At 38.0% G+C, this 22,934-nt stretch overlaps 1 pseudogene; it reads left to right on the top strand.

Moving 5' to 3' along the window:
* Positions 1-19,285: 19,285 nt before the first annotated feature.
* Positions 19,286-19,619, top strand: LOC129506043 (small nuclear ribonucleoprotein Sm D2-like; annotated as a pseudogene).
* Positions 19,620-22,934: the final 3,315 nt, after the last annotated feature.

Here is a 22,934-nt window from a genome sequence, read left to right as displayed (position 1 = left end):
CTACCTCGTCTATTTCTATTGGCAGCTCCCTAATCCTTAGAAACTAGTCCAGGAGAGTCTGGTAACAGGACCAGTTTACTGAATTAATTCTTCTCTGCCAAGCAGTCTCTTCCTCAAACTCCCTTGACTTTCAGTTACCCCCCTTTTTCCTATGACCAGCCCATTTATCACAGGGCTGATGTGTCCTTTTGAAGCTTTCATTTCATTGGCTTACTCAAAAAACTGATCTACCTTAATCAGAAAGATATGCATGTGCCATCTCTGATAAAAGACTAACTGTGAAATTTCTTTATTACTTATCCAGCATTGGCACAGAGATGACAAGATCTTCAAAGTGTCATGATAGCCATAAATCACTGGAAGTTTCCCAACTCCAACTTAGCACAGCAATTCTGCTCTCTAAAAGTGTGGCTTAACTGCCTGAACCTCAGCTACTTTAGAAAGACTCCTGATTAGTCAAGTTCCTGAACTCAACTGAATTGATGTACTTCCAGAATTTCTGGTAGTTCTGGGAAGAAGGTAAGAAGGTGAAAAATTCCCCCCTCAAAAAAAAAAAAAAAATCCCTAGCATGGGTACATTCTCTGACCAGCCTTGTATCTAGACCCAAGGCCAGCAAGAGGTGTAGGGAAAGAGAAAAAAAAGATAGGAGATGGAATTAGTTGAGGAGGAGGGAAAGGAGTATAACATTTCTAATTCCCTTGTCTAGAGAAAAGCTAATGCTGCTTATGCTGCAAAGGGATGATTTTCTTCCAGTTCCCCCTACAGGCAGTTAAGATTTTGACCTTGGCCAACTGCTAAGAGTGGCCTCAAGGACAGTTACTGATAAGGCAAATTAACCCAGAGATAAGGTTCATTCTTTCCCGGGCCCAAGCTTCTAGGTTCAAACTGCTCTGCTCTCCCCTCACCTTACAGAAGAACTGCAGTGGAGAATACTTGACAACAACCAAAGGGACAATGACAGAGTTTCTTTCCATGGTAGCCTCCAGCCAACTACTGACTTTAGTGTCATTGACTGGTTATGAATATTAAAAACAGAAAGATACTATCAGCAAGTGAAGGGACCTTGTGATAAATCACTGTGTTTGGTTTATATTGATTAACTGCAATTTATTATGCAAGCAGGTGATGGACATTCATGGTGTTTCCATTTTCTGGAGATTATCAGCGGCCAAATCTTCCAGGTAGAAAAAACAGGAGCAACTCAGGACAGTGAATGGGGGGTTGCTGATTGCTCCATTTTATTAGTTCTTCCTATCATCATCCCACAGAGAGGCAAATTTCTAATTTACGTGGACATGGGCCTTCATCTGGAGACAGGAACAGCAAAAGAGATTTTCCGCTAATGAGGAAAATCGTGTATGCAGAAGCATACAGTTTTCTATGCTGTGTATCTTTGCTACTGCTATTAGGTCTGAAGGTCAGATCCTTCCCCCTTCCCGTCTCCCTCTATTCTTCTACCCTCTTCTTCACCCATCCAACTCAGATTCTATCTTCCCTAAAAGCCTCTCCCTGCCCCCTGGATGAGACGGGCACTGTTCTTTTGTTTCTTTGTTCCCTGTGCACATTCCCTCTACTGCACTCATGCCAATGTGTTGAAGTCACTTGTTTATGTCTCTTGAAATCAGGTTGGTAAGGCATTGTGTCTTAATCTGCTTTGCATCATTAGATTCTAATCCTTTGTCACATAGAAAGTATCGAGTCCACATTGAACTAAATGAACATCTAACATTGCCATGTGACTTTCACCATCTTCTCAACATTACCAATTTCTATTACTATGTCTCATAGTCATGAGGTGAAATTGAATGCATCTCAAAGAAATGTTGAGCCTGCCTAATCTCTTCTCTAGATAAATGTGTGTGAACTTTTACATCATTTCAACAGAGCAGCAGTGCTTTCCTATTCATCTCTTGAATTAGTCTTTGAGTTGCTTTTCCCTGTAGGAAGTCACCCACATACTCTCCTGAGTTCCTACTAAACTGAAGGCAGATGCTATGAGATAGATCTATGTCCATTCCGGGAATGCTCTCCCACTTGAGACCAACTTAGGTCTTGCTCTCATCAACTCTTTACATACCCACTTCCATACACATAGGCTCAGAAATAGGAGTGTGCCCTTTTGTGGGTGATTTCTGCCTTTTTCTCTGAGAAGCCCACCTAAAGCTTTTCAAAATCATCAATAACCTTGATTGGATTTCAAACGCAAGGAGTTATTTTTTAATTGCACTCAAAAAAATTATTCCCCGCATAGCTTCCTTTCAGTCAGCTAATGTCAAACCTCAAGGCCCAAGAGTTTTCAGGTATCTTCCAGTGAGTTTCCTTTTTCACCTGCCAAGCTTTCCAAAATCAAGGGTGACTCCACAAAGGCTCTTCAGTCTTTCTGTTGACATTCCAATAGATTGAGATGGACCTTATAAATTCCCTGCATTTGGGTTGAATTATTATGGCCACAGACATGAAAATTCTCAGATTATGTAAGATATGCATATATTTTATAGGATGAAGTATTACATGAACACACAAATAGGTAAGGAGGTAAGTGGGTAAACAGGTAGATAGGTGAGTAGATTAAGAATTTCCCTGCTGACTAGCATTCCGAGATGACTCATTCCTCCCCTCTGGGTCTATTTCTAGTTCTCTGAAGTTGAGGGGGTTAGATTAGTTGGTTCCTAAACTTGGTTCAAGATCTTTGAGTCTATGAGGTAATCTGCAACCAGCTTTAGTGTAATCTGTGATCAGCCTGCCTTCCCACCCCACTTTCCCATTCTCACCACCATTTTATTTCCTTCTGACCTCCTCCATGGATATTACCATTGGAATTCTAGATCTTCTGAAATCTGCTTTCTCAAATTTCATTTCTTTATTGCCCTGGAATTCTAGCACTTCTTAATATTCCCCCCCAGGGGCTGGTCACTCTTCAATCTTTAAATGTTTTCTTCATGTTCACAAGTACCAAAAGCCCCTGACTTCCTTGTTTCCTGTGGCAAATCGTTCTGAAGTAACCTGACAAGTTAATGTAACTTCCTTACGTGCTCTACTCACCAACCTACAGAGAAGTAGAGCCTCTGGCTCAGCCCAGCTTCCAGTCATCTGTTTCCAATTGTATTGGTCCCCACATATGAGCCTTCAGTTTCACAGCCTAGGATGAGCTATCTAGGGAGACTGCCTTCCCCACCTTCCCCAAACACCTCCAGCCTGAGAGGAGCTGTCATGGATATCCCCTCACATAGATAGCTTTTCTTTTAATATTTATAAATAGGAAAGTATTTTTTTCTCCCCCACTTGAAATGTATATATTCATTCATTAAAAGGCATTGACATTGCTGAGGTAATGGCCTGCCGGCAGATTTACAACAGAAACTATCTCACTGCCTGCAGGCCTGTGCGTTTTAATATAATTAAAATGCCTCTGTTTGGAATCTTAGCTAATTAATATTCATGCCTTCCTCCTTCACCTGCCATTCCCAATTTGCTGTCTTTTAGAAAATTGATCATGGCCCAATTAATCCCCCGACCAGTCAAAGCAAGCAGGCAGGGGAAGAAAGGAAAAAATGCCATTGCAGAATTGACTTCTTAATGAGAAAATTCTTAGAATTTTAACTAATGGAAATATTCTTTTGGTTTATGAGTAAAGTTGAGGAAGAGTCTCTCTAAATATGGGAATTTGGTTGGAATGGAAGAGTTGACCAGGGATTGCAGATAAATTGCTCACACTGAAGTGAGTTCAATTTATTAATCTTCAAGAGTTTTCACAAGTGGATATAAGAAATAGTGAAAGGGATTATAAGGGAAAGGAGGGAAACTGAGTGGGGAAAAATTAGAGAGGAAGACAAACCATGAAAGACTCCTAACTCTGGGAAACAAACAAAGGGCTGCAGGAGGGGAGTGGGTTGGGGGAGTGGTAACTGGATGACAGGCACTAAGGAGGACACTTGATAGGATGAGCACTGGGTGTTTTACTATATGTTGGCAAATTAAATTTAAAAAAATTTTAAAGAGTTTTCACAAGTTTCATTCATACAAGAAATCACAGAACAGGAACTTGAAGAGGCAGGTAATAGATTTTTTTTTTCTTAAGTAAAATAAAGTGAAAATGGAGATGACAGTTGCCACTATTCAGTACCTGAGAAAACCATCCACATGAATAAAAGTGGTTCACCTTTGAGACCACTGAGAGCCAATCAGATTCCTGGACATAGTCACATGGTCACTTGTTTTTCTTTGCTTCTGCCATCCTTCAACAACCAAAGCTTACAACACCAAAGCTTTTTGCAAAAAAAATAAAAATAAATTATATATATGTATAATATACATATTATATATATGGCTCTGTTTGTTAAGCATTGACTCAATCTCAGCTCAGGTCTTGATCTCTGGGTTGTAAGTTCAAGCCCTGCACTGGGCTCCAGGCAAGTGTGGAGCCTGTTTAAGTGATGAGGATAAGGGTACTAATGATTAAACTTTCCTCAGATACATAAAAGGAGACAGAGGAAAGAATTAAGCTTTCTCTACTTGACTTCAAAGGATGGAATGGGGAAGCTTGGCAGCATTTGTGATGTAATGTTCAAAAGCCATGGACCTGAGCTTGAGGGCAATGTGAAGACAGACTTGGCTTTAGGGCTCTGCCTTCCCTACATTGTCAGTGGCTCTTTCCAATCCTGGGTGTCTCAAGAATCTGTGATCTAGTGAGGAAAGTGAGCCCAAGAGAGTCTCTCAAGCAAAGCACCTCATGTTCAGGCTAGTGGATGCTGGCCAGGAGCTTCATCACTGAATCTCAACCATAAAAGGGGAAAACAATATCCCATCCAGAGGATTGCTGTCAGGACTAAATGGGGAAAAGTCTTGAAAGCGCCCAGTGTAATGCTCAGTAAAGAGTAATTCCAGTTGTGTATCTACTCTGGAACAAAGTATTTCCTGTCGTAGTGAAGACCACTTTTCCAGAAGGAATAAAGAAAGACAGGGCAAAGAGGAACTCACTCTCTTGGTCACGAAAATGTATAACAAATTAAAAAAGCCACAGTGGAGTTTGTCACATTTAAGCCTGTCTCACCAGTACACTGGGTATTAATAATGAACAAAGAGGGGTTACAGAAACAAGATAAAAATAAACCAGAAGCACTGGGTTTATGCAACAGGTACATGTAGTTTGTTCTCTTGATGAGTCACAGGTCTGAGAAATCTGTTTAGGTTCAGCAGGAGGTCCACGTACAGCTTCTAAGCTTAATTGTCCTTCCACCACAGTTCCTCCCATTGTGAGCTTGGGGCTTTTTATCTTTTAAAAGTCTGAGTGATTACATCCTTTTAGATATGAACATGTAGGGACTGTATTGCTGACCCATCCAACCAGAATGCCTTCTTACAGTTCCTAGCTATCAAACTCCCACTCACCCCTCAGGGCAGCTAAAGTGTCCCTTCCTTTGAAAAGCCATCCACATTAAGCTGGTCAGAACTAATCACCCCTTACCTGGGATCCCCAAAGAATAGCCCTGATCCATTAACATCTACCATTAAAGTCTCTCCACCTCAATTAATGATGAGGATATTTGCTAACAGTTATAGAAGACTTTCCAAGTACCAAACACTGTGTTCAGTCTTTTATGGGTGCTAGCTCTATTAATTCTCAAAGGTGTATTTTTTTTATTCTCTCCATTTTATTAATGAAGAAGCTAAAGTTTAGTGAATATCATGAATATCTTGCCCATGGTCACAGAACTGCAAAAACAAGATTAGGACCAAGGCAGTCAGGCTCCAGAGCCTCCGGGTTCTTATTCATTATTGTCTCTTCAGCAATGTTTAATACACATTAAGAATTCAATAAAGATTAGTACACAGAATAAGGATCATTTTCATGGGATATGGAAGCATATCTGACCAGTGGGGCCAGTCTGAAATGGGCAAAACCTACTACAGACATGCATCAGAGGAAAAGGCTTTCTGGGGTCATCCTTGACACCATATTCCCCATATTCCCACAGAGCCTCCTTTTTGGTCCTAGCAACACCTAAGATTTTATGTAAAGTCCAACATTTCCTTGAAACAGATTTAACCCATGAAGAACCCATGTGGAAAAATAAATTTATACATCTTTTTTTCAGTCTTACATTTTGTCAAAATGTTATTTTGGGTGATGAGCCTAAACTGCAGTGAAACAGAGGTTGAGTCCAAATGATTGGAAGCCTGAGGGAGTTTCCCTACTGAGGTTTTGACTTATGCCAAATACATAAGGTGAAGGAAAAGACTCCAGAGGCTGACCTAGGTTAAGGTCTAAAGGATTAAGGCATATCTTAAGGCCTAAGACAGTCATCCATAAAATTGTGGTAATAAACCATGATGCACATCCATGTGCATGAGATCCCATTAGTGCAAGTATGCTGTGCTTTCTGGAGAAAGTTGTTATGGCTGTGCCTCCTCCACAGTACTCACTTCAGTTGCCTTTCTTTGAGCCTTGGGAAGATGTTTGAAATGCATCCTCTTCCTCTTCCTGCTCTGCCAGCAAGAAGAGGACAGTTCTATATCAGAAGATGTAGCATGTAAATGAGAAGGGAGTACTTGTATGGTTTCTATAGGTCTTTCAGGAAAGAACTCGGAGAGGCAAAATAGCTCACAGAGTTCACCTTTCTCCTTTTAGAAATGAGGAAGTTGACTGAGGTCAGAGTCAGGGAGTTTGTGGAATGAAGGACTGGCCAACTGCATCAAGATAACATGGCTGATTCACAGAAGAGCTAGGAGTGGAACTCAGATCTTCCAACTTGTAAGGATATTTTGCTGTAATTCTCTCAAAACCTAGGTTGTGTTTTCCCTTTCATTAAATGTTTCATTAAGTAAGAAGTGGACGGGGAGAACCTGTGAGGGTAAAAGAGAAGAGGCAGATCTTCCCTTTGAAACAGCTGAAGAATTGAGGAAACATTTTGTTGCTGGTAATTGAGGGGAAAAAAGGGCAGGGGATGGGTAAGAAAAAATAAGAACACAACATTTTATTTGAAAATTTAGAAAAATATAAGCAAACAATAAGAATTTATCCAACAAGCTACAGAATATGAGGGAAAAATTAAGAATATGCACAATTTGTAGAAGGATGGAGTATGCCTAAATTTTGAAGTTGTGACTTCACCTTTTAAAGAAAAGATTTTAATTTTTAAATTTTAGACCTAAATTGTAATTTCTTTATGTTTTATGTTTCATATGTCATAAAAACATTTTTATCTCAAGGTTGTGAAGGTGTTACTCCTGTTTTTTTCTGGAAGATAAGAGTTTTCTCTCTTATATTTTCTCTGGAAGATAAGAGTTTTCTCTCTTATATTAAGTTCTATGATCTATTTCAAACACATTAATGTTTATTATATAAAGTAAGAGTAAATGCTGAGTTAGCTCCATGTGAATATTAGTTCCAGAACAATTTATTTATTTATTTATTTATTTATTTATTTATTTATTTATTTATTTATTTATTGTAATAATAAATTTATTTTTTATTGGTGTTCAGTTTGCCAACATACAGAATAACACCCAGTGCTCACCCAATGAAGTGCCCCCCCTCATTGCCCACCACCCAGTCATCCCCACCCGATGCCCTCCTCACCTTCCACCACCCCTAGTTCGTTTCCCAGAGTTAGGAGTATTCCATGTTCTGTCTCCCTTTCTGATATTTCCTACCCATTTCTTCTCCCTTCCCTTCTATTCCCTTTCAGTATTATTTATATTCCCCAAATGAATGAGACCATATAAATTTGTCCTTCTCCAATTGACTTATTTCACTCAGCATAATACCCTCCAGTTCCATCCAGGTCAAAGCAAATGATGGGTATTTGTCATTTCTAATGGCTGAGTGATATTCCATTGTATACATAAACCACATCTTCTTTATCCATTCATCTTTCGATGGACACCGAGGCTCCTTCCACAGTTTGGCTATTGTGGACATTGCCGCTATAAACATCGGGGTGCAGGCGTCCCAGTGTTTCATTGCATCTGTATCTTTGGGGTAAATCCCCAGCTGTGCAATTGCTGGGTCGTAGGGCAGATCTATTTTTAACTCTTTGAGGAACCTCCACACAGTTTTCCAGAGTGGCTACACCAGTTCACATTCCCACCAACAGTGCAATTGGGTTCCCTTTTCTCCACATCCTCTCCAACATTTGTGGTTTCCTGCCTTGTTAATTTTCCCCATTCTCACTGGTGTGAGGTGGTATCTCATTGTGGTTTTGATTTGTATTTCCCTGATGGTCAGTGATGTGGAGCATTTCCTCAAGTGCTTGTTGGCCTATGTCTTCCTCTGTGAGATTTCTCTTCATGTCTTTTGCCCATTTCATGATTGGATTGTTGGTTTCTTTGGTGTTGAGTTTAATAAGTTCTTTTTTTTTTAGGATAGAATTTTTTTTAAATAATAAATTTATTTTTTATTGGTGTTCAATTTGCCAACATACAGAATAACACCCAGTGCTCATCCCGTCAAGTGCCCCCCTCAGTGCCCGTCACCCATTCACCCCAGCCCCCTGCCCTCCTCCCCTTCCACCACCCCTAGTTTGTTTCCCAGAGTTAGGCAAATGACGTATCAGATAAAGGACTAGTTTCCAAGATCTATAAAGAACTCATTAAAATCAACACCAAAGAAACAAACAATCCAACATGAAATGGGCAAAAGACATGAACAGAAATCTCACAGAGGAAGACATAGACATGGCCAACAGAACAATTTATTTAAAAGATCATCCTTTCACCCACTGAATTTCCTTGGTTCCTTTGTCAAAATCCATTGACTATCTATGAGATGGATCTTTATCTGGACTCTGTTTCATGAACTATCCTTACATGAATACCACAATGTCTTGAATTCTGTAGTTGTATAGTAACAATTGAAATTAGATAATGTAAATCATTTCCTACTTTGTTTTATTTTTTCAAATAGTTTTTGGCTATTCTAAGCCCTTTACATTTCCATATAAATTGTATAAGGACTGTATCAATGTATACAGAAGAGAAAAACCATGATTGGGATTGCACTGAATCTACAGAAGAAAGTAGGGAAGATGTGATTTACAAACTCGAAGACTTCTTAAACATGATATACCTCTCAATTTATTCTTTAATTTCTCTCATCAGTGCTTTGTAGTTTTCATTGTACAAGTATTTTGCTAAATTATTCTTAAGTATTTTATGATTTCATGTTTTTTTGTTGCTATGGTAGTGGTATTGATTTTGATTCTATTTTTCCAATTATTTGTAGCTAGTATGGATAAACACAGCTGATTTTGTTATCGAGTTTATATCCTGCGACCTTGCTGAATTTACTTATTTGTTCTAATAACTTTTTCAGATTACTTAAGCTTTCTATAATACCATTATAATGATTTACTAAGTCTCTTATAACAAATACTGGGTGGCTTAAACAACAGAAATTTGTTTCTCACAGTGTTGGAGATTAAGGTGTCAGCAAATTTGTTTTCTTCCAGGGACTCTCTTCTTGGTTTAGAAATGGCACCTTTCTGCTATGTCTTTGTATGGTGTTTTCTTTGTGTATGCAAGCTCCCAGTATCTCTGTGTCCAAATTTCCTCCTCTTAAAGGACACCGGTCAGATTGGAGTGGGGTCTACTTCAATGGTCTCATTTTAACTTAATCACTTTTTAAGACCCTATCTCCAAATACAGTCACATTCTGAGGTGCTGGGAGTGAGGGCTTCGACACACGAATTTTGAGGGACACAATTCAGCCCATAACAACTATCAGGTTATCCACAAACAAAAATATTTTCTTCCTCCAGCCCATAACATCCATCAGGTTATCCACAAATAAAAACATTTTCTTCCTCCTTTCTAAATAAATGTATGCTTTGTATTTCTTTTTCCTGCCTTATTGTACCAGCTAGGACCATCAATAACATGTTAGATAGAAGTGGTGAGAACAAACTTCCTTGCCTTGTTCACAATCTTAGGTGGAAAAGTATTCAGTTGCTCCCCAATTAAGTATAATGTTTGCTGCAGTCTTTTGTAAATGTCCCATTAAGTCAAGTTAAGAAAATGTACTTCTTAGTTTGTTAGGGATTGAATTTTTTTCAATTGCTTTTTCTGTATCATAACCCTGGTAACATATCTTTTCTGAAATCTACTTTTTCTGATATTAATACAGCATTTGGAGCTTTCATTTGATTAGTGTCTGTATGGTATATCTTTTTCCATCCTTTTACATTTAATCTATTTTTGACTTTATATGTAATGTAGACTTTTTGTAGACAACAAAGAAAGAACAAGAACAATTAGCTCTTGCTGTTTTATCCATTTTGACAATGTCAGCCTTTGAACTGAAGTGTTTAATGTTCACATCCAATATGATTGTTGATATGTTTAGGCTTTAATTGACTATATTGATAGTGTTTTCTTTTTGTCCCATTGATTCTTTTTTCCCCTATTGTTCTCCCTTCTTTTGGATTAAATATCTTTTCTGATTAGATTTTAACACTATTATTGGCTTATTAGTTCTACTTTTATGCTTTTTAGTTTTTGGTTTGTGCATATGCACATGTGCTTCCTCTTGGGTTTAAAACATACATTTTTAACTTATCATAGTCTATATCTTAAAATGCTATTACACCCCTTATGTCAGTATGCTTCCATTTCCTCCTTCGCATTCTTTGTGCTTTTATATATTTTACTTCTGCACATATTATAAACCTCAAAAGGTAATATTGTTTTTCCTTTACTTGATTATCCTTTTTTCCTTTTTTTAAGTTTTTATTTAAATTCCAGTTAGTTAACATACAGTGTAATATTAGTTTCAGGTGTACAATGTAGTGAGTCAACACTTCTTACAATACCCAGTGCTCATCTCAGCAAGTGTACTCCTAATCCTCATCACCTATTTCACCTATCCATCCTCCCACCCACCTCCCCTCTGATGACCATTAGTTTGTTCTCTATAGTTAAGAGTCTGGTTTGTGGTCTGCCTCTTTCTTTTTGTCCCCATGATTGTTTACACCAGCATTATCAACAACAGCCAAATTACGGAAAGAGCCCAAACGTCCATCGACTGATGAATGGACATAGATGTGGTATATATGTATAACACACACACACACACACACACACACACACACACACACACCAGAATATTATTCAGCTATGAAAAAGAATGAAATCTTGCCATTTGCAATGCCATGGATGGAGCTAGAGTATTATGCTAAACGAAAGAAGTCAGAGAAAAACAAATACCCAATGATTTCACTCATGTATGGAATTTAAGAAAAAAACAAATAACCATAGTTGATTATCTTTTGAGGAAATTTTAAATTAAAAATATCTGCCAAACTTATCCATATATTTGCAATTTGCAGGTATCTTTATTTCTGTATATAGTTCTAAATTTCTGCTTCAAGAATGTCTTTTTAACATTCCTTGCAGTTCAGTTCTTCTGGATACAGTTGTTTTAACTTTTGTTTGTCTAAGGAGTTATTATTTCACCTCCATTTTTAAGTATTTCCATTCTAATTTGACAGGTACTTTTGTTTGCTTGCTTTTCTTGTTCTGTTTTTGGTTTTGGTTTTGGTTTTGGTTTTGGTTTTGATTTCAGCACTTTCAAGATGCTTGTTTGCACAGTTTCAGATGAGAAAATTGTGGTAATTCTTATCTTCATTCCTCTATCCATAGCATGTTATTTTTCCCCACCACCTGCTTTTTAAGATTTTCTTTTTATCACTGGTTTTTACCAATTTGGTCATGTATGTGTCTTAAGGTGGTTTTCTTTGTGTTCAGCATGCATGAAATTCCTTAAGCTTTTCAGATCTGTGGGTTTACAGTTTTCAACAAATTTAGAGTATTTCAAGTCATTATTTATTTAAATATGTTTCTGTCCTTTATCCTTCTGGAACACCAGTTACATACATACTAGACTACTTGAATTTTTTTCCAAAATTACTGAAGCTCTGCTTATTTTTGGTTTTCTTTATCTATATGCTTAATTTTGGACAGTTTTTATTTTTATGTTTTCAACTCACTAATTTTGTACTTCTGCACTGTCTATAATCTGCTCTGAATTCTACCAAGTGATTTTTCATTGCAGATGTTTTGTTTTTTAAAACTAAAGTTTCTTTCTCTATATACTTATTTTTCTCAACATTATGTTCATATTTTTAACTACTATGTATATGGTTAATAGTTATTTGAATATGCTTACTTATTAATTCAATCATCTCTGTCATTTCTGGTATGTTTCTTTCAACTTATTTTTTTACTGAGTATGGATCATACTTTCCTGTTTTCACATGACTATACTGAACTTTGTTGTTTTTATGTTGTTGAATGCTGGATTTTGTGGTCTTCCTTTAAAGAGTGTACTTTGTTCTGTCAGAGTTACATTACCTAAAGATCCACTGGATCTTTTGATGATTGTTTTTAAGCTTTGCAAAGTGGATCTTGAATAGTCTTTTAGCCCCACTATTAAGGCATGACCCCTTTGAGGTCTCCACCAAATGGTCCAAGTTTTCAACAAGGACTCTCTGATCTGGCTCTTCAGATTATGAGTATCTTCCAGCCTAGCTTTTGGGAGCATTTCTCCCTATATTTGCAGAGTGAAATCTTCAAAAACAGACCCAAGGGAATCCCTATGAAAAGTTTTTTTTTATTTATTTTTATTTTTTATTTATGACAGGCACACAGTGAGAGAGAGGCAGAGACACAGGCAGAGGGAGAAGCAGGCTCCATGCACCGGGAGCCTGATGTGGGATTCGATCCCGGGTCTCCAGGCAGGCGCCAAACTGCTGCACCACCCAGGGATCCCCCTATGAAAATTTTGAAACTGCCTGTGCAATCGCCCTCCTTTCCAATAATCTGTCCTGATAGCTCCAGTGACCTCAGCCTTCCTGATCTCTAGTATCTGTCTCTGCAATTCAGCAATTCTGCAATTCTCTGTTTGGGATCCTCCTCTTAGAATCAGGGTGAAGAAAAGGCCTCCAGGCATAAAGTTGGGCAATCTTAGGTCCACCTCATTTGTTTCTCTACTTTCAGAAAACACAGTCCTATGATACCTGTTTTCCAATATCCAAAACAGGTGCCTATGTATAATGCCCATTTTTAAAGTTATTTATGGGGGAAAGGGAAGTCTGGACGCAATGACTCCATCATGGCCAAAAGCAGGCATTTGTTCCCAGTATGTTTTTGTTTGTTTTTAAAGCACAAAAATATTGATTACTTACATCTGGGGACAAATAGCCTAAGAGTGGTTGAAATAGAATGAAAACATAATAAAATGAATAAATAGAATGAAAATGTTATATGTGTCAATGAGTATGTGTTATATTCTTAATTAGTGGGTTTTTTGGTCATTTGATTTAATGAACTGCGGAGGAAGGAATTAGGAAAGACAGGGTCATTGGAAAGCCATTTTACAATCATAAGTACTATTTTACTACAAATTTTCACATTCTCTGACTGTTCCTTGGGTTGCTCCCTGTATCAGGGAGAATAAGTTAGGTCATTCTGTCGTCCAAGTGACCTACCATTAGCAGTTACTTAAGATAATAGTTTTATTTCTCACTCGTGCTATCCACCCATTCTGGATAGATTATAGGTTACAGCTCTGGCCCCTGTCACCTTCATTCCATAACCTAGAAGAAGGAGTGACATCCATCTGGGATATAAACAACTTTTATGGAAGAAGGAAAAGATACGTAGCACCTTACAACTTCTGCCTTGAACTGTCACATTTCTGACACTGCATTGGCCAAAGCAAATCACATGGCCATCCATTACTGCAACAAGCCATGGATAGAAAATCCTTCAACAGGGAAGGCACCATAGGGAAAAATTAAGATATTTTATGAATATTAATACAATCGACCATATTCCTATACATACCATCTTTGTCTTGGATTAGCTCCTAGAAAATAGCCAGACAGCATCAGGAAACATAGTTAAGCATTTAAATGTGGCTTCCATCCTGGAAATGCACAAAGTCTAGGCTTAAATGACTACTCTGAGCTATTAAAAGACTAAGGGATTCTATATCTGCTGATATGTCAAGATCTCCAAACTATATTAAGTGAACAAAAATAAGAAACAAGCCAGTGTTTATTATATACATTCATTTGTGTAAATAGGAGCACATATTTATATATCTGCATGTGTACATATGCATGAAAACATCCTAAAAGAATGCATAAGAAACAGATACTTCTAGAGTAATATGCAAGAAAATGTTTCTCTAGAACAGAACATAGGAGTCTAGACTAGGAGAGCTATTCCTATGACTTACCCTTTTGTACCACTTAAAGTTTTTCAGTATATTTATTATTTCCCTAATGACCTCTTAAAAATTCCCTCCTTCGTGTAATCTGAAGATTTCATCAACCAATTTCCCCAGCAATGTTTCAGAGCATCACAAAAGGTAAATGCAGAATGACCATAACAGAAATCAGAGATCAAAAATTAACTCTCACTGCTTCACAATTTCCAGAAATTGGCCTAATGAAAAGAGGAAAATCTGACATGAAACTTTCGAGTTACCTCCTGAAACTGATACTGTAGGTTTTCAGCCCACGTAGATGAGAGAGATTTAGTTCATGATCCTTAAAAAAATCAAAGAGTTTAATGCTTATTTGTGCAACTTCTTTCTTCCCATGTTTTTCTCCCTCAAAAACTGCCACTGTCAAGCTACTCTAGCTCCTACTCTGAAAAAGCTTTCTACAGCATTTGCCTCCTGAGCATGGATATAACATTCCAGAATGCCTGTGCCTAAACCTTACAGTGAACAGACACTACTTCTGCAAGACTTCCTCACTTCATACTATTGGAGTGGCCCCTTTACTCAAGAACAAGGTCAACTCCATGCTGGAATAATGAACATATTGACTAAGAAGTTTTGTTCTTATTGTGAGAGGAAGTTATATTTTAAATTTTTTTTACAATACTAACTAAGCATCTCTTGAAATCCTTCTTTCTATATTCACATGGGGAAGAGAAGAATAACCACCAAAGATGCCTATGTCCTAGTCCTTGGATGTGTGAAAATGTCACGTTACATGACAAATTATGGAAACAAATTATACTAAGCTATTTTAAGGCTCTAAGTGGAAGTAAAGTTGCTAATCAGCTGCCCTTAAAATAGGGAGATTACACTGGATTATCCAGGTGGGCCCAATGTAATGAAAAAGTTCTCAAAGTAGAAGTGGAAAATAGAAGAGGAGTTAGTTTCAGAGTGACTTGATGTGAGAAAGACCCGACTGGCCATTGCTAGCTTTGAAAATGGAAGAGGACTACAAGCCAAGGCATTTGAGCAGCCTCTAGAAACTAGAAAAGATGAGGAAATGGATTCCCCCATAGAGCTTCTGGAAGAAATGTACCCTGCTAACACCTTGATTTTAGATCAGTAAAGCTCTATGAGACCTGTATCAGACTTCTAACCTACAGAACTGTAAGGTAATAAATGTGTATTATCTAGTCACTAAGTTTGTGGTAATTTGTTGTAGCAACAATAGTAAACTAATAAAATATGTTTATTCCATAGTGTTTAATGATATAGAGCATGAGGGTCTCATATTCAGGACATAAACCAGTTTTATTGACAAGCCTGGAAAAGAAAACCTGAGATGCAGGCTCCACAGACATGATCAAGTCGAATCACTTTTTCTCAAAGCAAATGAATGTTAAAAATCCTCTTAATAATGAAGCACACAATTAACATCAGAAGATCAAAGAATGGATCATGCTTCAATTGGATGTGAAATAAGTTGCATGTAAGAAAAACAACTTAATCATGCCTGCATGCACAACCCTTCCACAGGACTTATCTACCTTTTATCTGGTGAGACTGCACTGTTGTCCTAGTACTTTCTTTACCCGCCCTACGTGAAACATAACTAGGGATTTTTCCCCCCCGAAAGGCTGACCAGATGCAATACCTATTTCACTATTTCAGTTAGCATGACTCAACAACAAAAAATTTTTCCAAGAAAAAAATGTATCAATAATTGTTCATATTAATTGTATTAAGCATTTCAGGGAAAGAGTATGTGCATAAGAATGGCTGAGAACTTATCCAACTCTATCCTTATAACTGTGTGATAGTTGCTTGTACTATATCAAATACCACTTTCATTAATATCATTTAAATGTAAAGGAATATGGACAAGAACCTTGTCTGAGGTGTCATCACTTTGTCCTAATTCTCTCAAACCATTCTTCTGAAAGGATGGTGCAGACGGCAAGCATGTCTTGAATTAGATGTTGGAAGGAAAGTGGATAATAAAACTTGCACTTTTTTTGTTGTTGCTTAATAGGTCATCCCTACATTTAACAGTAAGTGTTAGTCCTGCTTATTTTTTAAAATAGTACATCCAGACTTAAAAGAGGACTTACATCAGAAGTTATTCGTTATGTTAGTCTATGTTCATCATTTTTTCACTCAGTTATTCCACAAAAGATTGCCTTTTATTAGCAACTGTGAAGCTGCACCACATGCATTACATTTATAAATGAGATGTTGGTGTCACTATCACAAAAGGTTCAGAGGGAAGCTGAAGAGTATGGTATTACCATGGTGACCTGCTGTCATGGTGAGCTCCCCAGGGCCAATGGGCCACAGAAAAAACATTAGGAAGCTCTCCTTCAGAGACATGTTGTTGTTTCTTACTTAATCACTTAAAGAATGATCAGAGCCACAAAGTCAAGGAAGCAATCACTCTTCTCTATTACAAAGAATGAAATGGGAGTCTCTGGGCTCCTCTACAACCATTTGTACGTAACCTTGAGAAAGGCTTCCCCATGTCTGGTTGGAAAATTACATTAGCAAGAGAGAAAAGGTTTTATAAATGCCAAGGGGTACAGTAGCTCATTATTAGCTCGTTTGCTCCCTTTTAAGTTCCTGTAGTTTTCTGTTTCATCCATTTGGAAAGACAGGAGGATATGATTGGGTGGTTAGAGAAGAGTGGCCTGAGGGACTGAGATGTCTCTTCCTTAAAAAACAGGGCAACTTCACACAGAAGAATTCTGTAGCAATAACAGATTTTCTTACAAAGCTCCTTGTTTGTTTGTAATTGCCATTCAAACTAAAAGAAACAAGTAAGGGGATCACTAAAAATATAGGAAGATATTTGTTAGAAGCCACATTAAAACTATCTTTTAAGAGATAATAAAATTGTGAGGAAAGACTTTTCCATTAACTGGGAATTTGCTTTGCTGCTACTACTTCTGTGCTTTTAGCTTTTGGATTCAGTTTTATCAGTCAGTATGTATTTATTTCCTTTATATTTTATAATATATGTATGCATGTTGTCTGAGGCATCAAACATTTTATGAATAACATTTGGAAATGAGTACGGTTGATAATAGCCAGTTAATGCTAGCCTAGCAGCCTTCCAAGTACTAATATACTATAATATAAAACCAATTTGTTCAGACTATTAGCAAAGTAAAGCACGTATTCGTCAATTTTTTAAGTGAGCTGCTAGAGGATGATTTCTCAAGGGCATTAGCCAACTAATATTGCTGACGTCAACAGTAACCATGGTTTAAATTTATGCTATCATGAACATAGGTTAGGGGAAATTGGTATTGAGTCATTATCAAAAGTTAACCCCAGCAAGAACTGGTTATATTTGATTTATTGCATGGCTACAGAATGTACCTTTAATCTGAGCCAGAAATTTTCCAAATTCATGTTGCTGGTCAAAAGAAGTCTGAGACAAATAGACATAAATTGCGATACTAATGTAAGAGAGTATAAAGCTCATTAATCAGACATGAACTAAGTCAAGTGGTTATGTCTATATGAACACATATTTAGAGGTATACATTTTCTTTAAAAATCAACTTATGAAAGAAAAAATCAACTTATGGTGAAAAAAGTTTTGGAAATAAAGTATATAAGGAAACTGAATTTTTTTCTTTTTGTCTCCTTTCTTATCTAAAAGCATTTTTTCTTTTGTTTAGGAATGTAAAACTATACTATATTTAATTTGGTTGTCCCTAATATCATTTTCTTCTTATTTCTGAAACATTATTACCTAGAAATGAAAAAACACATAGGAAATTTTTCTAATGGGGAAGAGGTTGGGGGGAAAAATCTGGTAAATTATTCAATTTTTACTAAGCTAACAAAACCTCACAATTTTCTGCATATATATATATATTTCTAAATTTGAAATTTTTCCAAGGTGTCACTTTTCCTTTGACTCAAGTACATTTATCCATGTGTATCTAAACACATACTCGTTTATCTTAGGATTTTTTCCAATTAAATTGCAAAGTGGCAAACATTTCAAACCTAGAGCAGGGTGTTCTCATTTATTATTGAAAGAACATGGTGATCTCCAAATATATCCATACATACACACAGAGAGACACATCATGGACTCAGACCCAGGGAAAGGTTGCAAGTATTTGCTCGGTTACCATGAGCTAGGAGAGGGTCAGTAACTTACTTAGAGACTCAAAAGGTTATCATCCACAAAATAAATTAAAGCATAGGCTGACTGACTATCCAGGAAGGCTAGATTGTGACAAGGCCAATGTTAGGCACGTCTCCTCTTTGCAGTGGGTCTTTGCAGCCTCAGAACTCCTTTTTGTGAAGAGAGAGGGCAGCAGTAGGAAAGAGAACTGATGGAAAGGGCTGCCCACGATTGTCCTCGCTCTCCAGATGGAAGCAAGCTCTGGGCTACAAGCCAAATCTGAGGGATCACAAACACTCCACAAAACTAGAGATCAGAACATTCAAAACCATCCTGTCCTTTCAACACAACTCTACATCTCCTAGCCCAATGATAAGCTCAAAACCACTAGCCTAAAATGTGTATGTCTTGCAGAGTTTTGTAGTCCTCAGAATAAGTCTGAGGCAGAATGCTGAATATGCAAAGATTAAGTTCTGATCTATTCTGGGATCATGGCATGTCTAACCATATACTCTGATATTGTAATCAATTAAATTGAACCATTACTTATTATTAATTTAAGATTCTTTAAATACAAGGATTAATAAGGCAAAATAGAAGTTGATTTAGTACATAATTATTTCCCCAAAATGCATGGTCCCAAAGTGATTGCTGTGAACTAGAAATCACAAGAAATCCATGGTCAACCCTAGCAAGAAACCAGTTTCTCATTCAGCCAAGCAGTCATTTGTTCATTCATGGAGTCATATTACCTGTGAGTTACCTAATATGCCAGAGAAGATTTTCTAGGTTGGTTGCCAGCCAGAGAAAAGTAATTTAAATTAGCCTAAGACTCTTCAGAGGCAGAAACAACACAGAGGAGACACAAGTGACCTGGGAGCACAGCCACCATCACCATGAGCATACCAACAAGCCCAAGAGTGAGATGACCCTGGAGGAGCCGCAAAAGTGGGAGGAGGAGGAGTTTAACACTAGTCCATTCTCTGTGCTCACACATCAGTCAGGAACTACACCTAAGGGCTTATCCACTGTGGTAATAACAAGGAGCTCCTGAACTGTGTGAAGGCCATTGACAAGCACTGTGACACAGTGCTGGAAAATGTGAAGGAGATGTAGACCAAGATCCCCAAGAAAGCAAAGGTAAGAAGTCCAAACCGGTCAACAAGGACAACTACATCTCCGATATGTTCCTTTGAAGAGACCCAGTCATCGCATTCCTGCAGAACCCACTCATTGATGGCAAGTAGGGGCCTCCACCCTACTGTCAGAAATCACTCCACCATCCTGCAAAGGCCTGTCCTTAATGATGGTAATATTCAGTTCTATGTTTTTTCTTTATAAATACACAAATAAAGTTTTGAAGAAAGAAAAGATGGAAGGAAATGGAAAAGGGAGGAAGACAGTGACAGAGAGAAGGAAAGAAGGAAAAAGAATAAAAACCAAAATGTGGAAAGGACAGCCTCAGAGGTGCCTGGTACCAGGGACTTTAGTGATGCTTCCTGGTATTTCTTCTTGTGATTCTCTATGCTTTTCTCTGTGTTCTGGTTTCTTTCTGACCAACATTTCCAACAGGCATGAAAGCTGGCCACTTGCAGCTTTAGACTTACATCCTTACAATCTGAGAAACCAAAATCTCAAGCTCTGATTAGAAAATCCCAGGAAAGGGATTCCTGGGTGGCGTAGTGGTTTGGCGCCTGCCTTTGGCCCAGGGCACGATCCTGGAGACCCGGGATCAAATCCCACGTCAGGCTCCTGGTGCATGGAGCCTGCTTCTCCCTCTGCCTGTGTCTCTGCCCCTCTCTCTCTCTCTCTCTCTCTGTATGACTATCATAAATAAATAAAAAAATTAAAAAAAAATCCCAGGAAAAATCTTGTCCTGGCTTGTAACAGGTGTCTTCCTGGGAAGAATCTCTGTGGTCAAAGTCTCATATGCAGTTAGCAACTCCCAGAGTAGAACATGGCAAGGAGCAGATCAAAGAGAATAGAAGAATACTATTTTCAGGGGAAAAGAAGGATACTGTGCAAACAAAACAGAAAATGTCCACCCTTCTCACTCAACCTATAATATTTACCAGATTGTGAAGATACCTATAACTTGATAATTGGAAAGAATAATGGAAGTCCATGGTTCCAGCTTCCAGCACTGTGTTCAGTTCAACGTTATGTAGGCAAGTGTGTATGTATGTATGTATGTATGTATGTATGTATTTATTTGAGAGAGAGAGAGAGAAAGAGAATGCATGAACAAGTGGGGTAGAGGAGGCAGAGGGAAAGAGAGACAGAGAGAGAGAGAGAGAATCCCAAGCAGGTTCCAATACAGGACTCAATCTCACGATCCTAATATCATGACCTGAGCCAAAAGCAAGAGTCAGATGCTTAAGCAATTGAGCCACCCAAGTGCCCCCCGGATACCATGATTTAAAAGAGCACTGGACAAATTTAAGGAGTGTCAGGGGAGTGATGGCATTTGAAGCCCTACCTTACAAGATTTGGTTAAAGGAACTGAAACTTACTATCTTGCAAAAAAGGAGAACTAAAGAAATGCAGGGGGCAAAAGGCCATCTCTTTCATGCAGAGGAAGGAGCATATTTACTCTATGCTGCCTAATGCTAGGGGTCACAAATATACCTACAGAATTCAGAAAGGTAACATAAGGATATGAAACTAGCCAATATTTGAAAAACAGAATGTGATAATTAATGGCACATGACAGTCACAGGATGTGGAAATCTATAGGGAGTGGAGGGCTGTGGACAACTGCTGAACTTATGCTCCATCTAAAGGAAGCAGCCCCCTACTCAGGACCATATCACTGTTGCCCTGTAAGAATTTACATACAATAATGCAATATCTTTCTTTTTCAGTAAGAGCCAGAAGACCTGATTTTTATGTAAAATCTTTTGGTGTCTTCAGTGTTGGCTCATTATTTTTGAAAACACCATGTGGACCAAACAAAATACAAGGTTGAAATGGAGTCTCAGTTTGAAAAATCTGCTCTAGAAGGTAAAACTAGAACTAGTGGATCAAAGTTCTTAAGAGTCAAGTATTTAGTCTTCTTAACTTACATACAGTTTAATAATAAGAACTCTTCAATCATGATGTAGTAGATGCTTTGTGAGCTCATAAGCACACACTAAATAGAAGCTGATGATCATTATTAAGGAATATTGTAGAAATGAATCCTGCACTAGGTGGTCGGACTAGCTCATAATTAAAAGTCTACAGATTGAAAATTTTTTTTAAAGATTTATTTCTTCATTCATTCAGAGAGAGCGAAGAGAGAGGCAGAGACACAGGCAGAGGGAGAAGCAGGCTCCATGCAGGAAGCCCCATGTGGGACTCGATCCTGGGTCTCCAGGATCACACCCCAGGCTGCAGGCGGCGCTAAACCGCTGCACCACCGGCGCTGCCCCCAGATTGAAATTTTTGAAATAAGATCAGAAAATATTCTCTGAAAGAGAAGTAAAAGACAACATTTGAAGACTATATAATCTACTTTGTATTTAAACACATTGCTGAAAGAGACAGTGGAGAAAACCAACATAACACAATGTTTCTAAGCATAGACAAGAAAGACCACATTGAAGATACACATCCTGGCAATGGGATAGGATTTTAATGGACATATATCCAAATCTGTTTCTGTCTAGTTCCAAGAAGAGATGGAAGAAAAAAAGGCTTCCTGGACCTGACATGTTTTAGGATGTTTGGACTGAGGGAAATGTGGTTTTGGGGGTTAAGTATTCTGAATTCTTGTCCTCAGTCTGTTACGAGTGAGTCATATGACCATGGACAAATAACATCCCCCACTCTCTGAACAACTTGAATGATTTGCCATCATTTCAAAATCAATATTGCTAAAATAGTACTCCCAATTTCTTTTTTCAAGCTCCCTTTCTTGATTTCCTCATGTCAAGGGAAGCAGCAAAATCTGACCTCTTCCTAGACTCCACTGCCTATCATTTGCCCACTATCACAAAGGGAGGTCTCTGAAATGACATCATGAGCAATTCAAGTTCCTGGTATAGTGGACAAGGTAAGGAATTTCCACTTGAAACCAAAAACAATGAGGTGCCCAGAATAAGGAAGCAGGTCAACTGCTGAACCACAAGACTAATACAGTTATACTCTGGGCATTACAAAAACCAAATGAAATTTATTTGGATTCTGTAGTCCAGATAACTTCTAAGACAGGGCCCACTTCTTCCCATTTTTGCCTGTAGGATTTTGGACAAGGAAGAAGCTTTCATCTTTTGGTGGCAGTTATGTCCCTCACACCTCAATGTAAAGAATTATATGTCAAATCATAGGTATCTATTAAACCAATGACAACTTTAGATACATCTTTTTTTTTTTTAAGATTTATATATTTTATGAGGGGATTGGGAGAGAGAGAATCCCAAGAAGACTCCCTGCTGAGCCCAACCCTGGGCTTCATCTTGCGACCCTGAGATCATGACCTGAGCTGAAACCAACAGCCCAATGCTTAACCAACTGAGCCCCACAGGTGCCCCTTTAGATATATTCTTAAGAGGGAAAAGCTGACCCTTATTAAAAATCAG

This window comes from Nyctereutes procyonoides, unplaced genomic scaffold (genome assembly GCF_905146905.1).
Source record: "Nyctereutes procyonoides isolate TBG_1078 unplaced genomic scaffold, NYPRO_anot_genome, whole genome shotgun sequence".
Classification (NCBI taxonomy): domain Eukaryota; kingdom Metazoa; phylum Chordata; class Mammalia; order Carnivora; family Canidae; genus Nyctereutes; species Nyctereutes procyonoides.
Note: the sequence above shows the minus strand (reverse complement) of the source record. Positions and strands in the feature narration are given on the sequence as shown.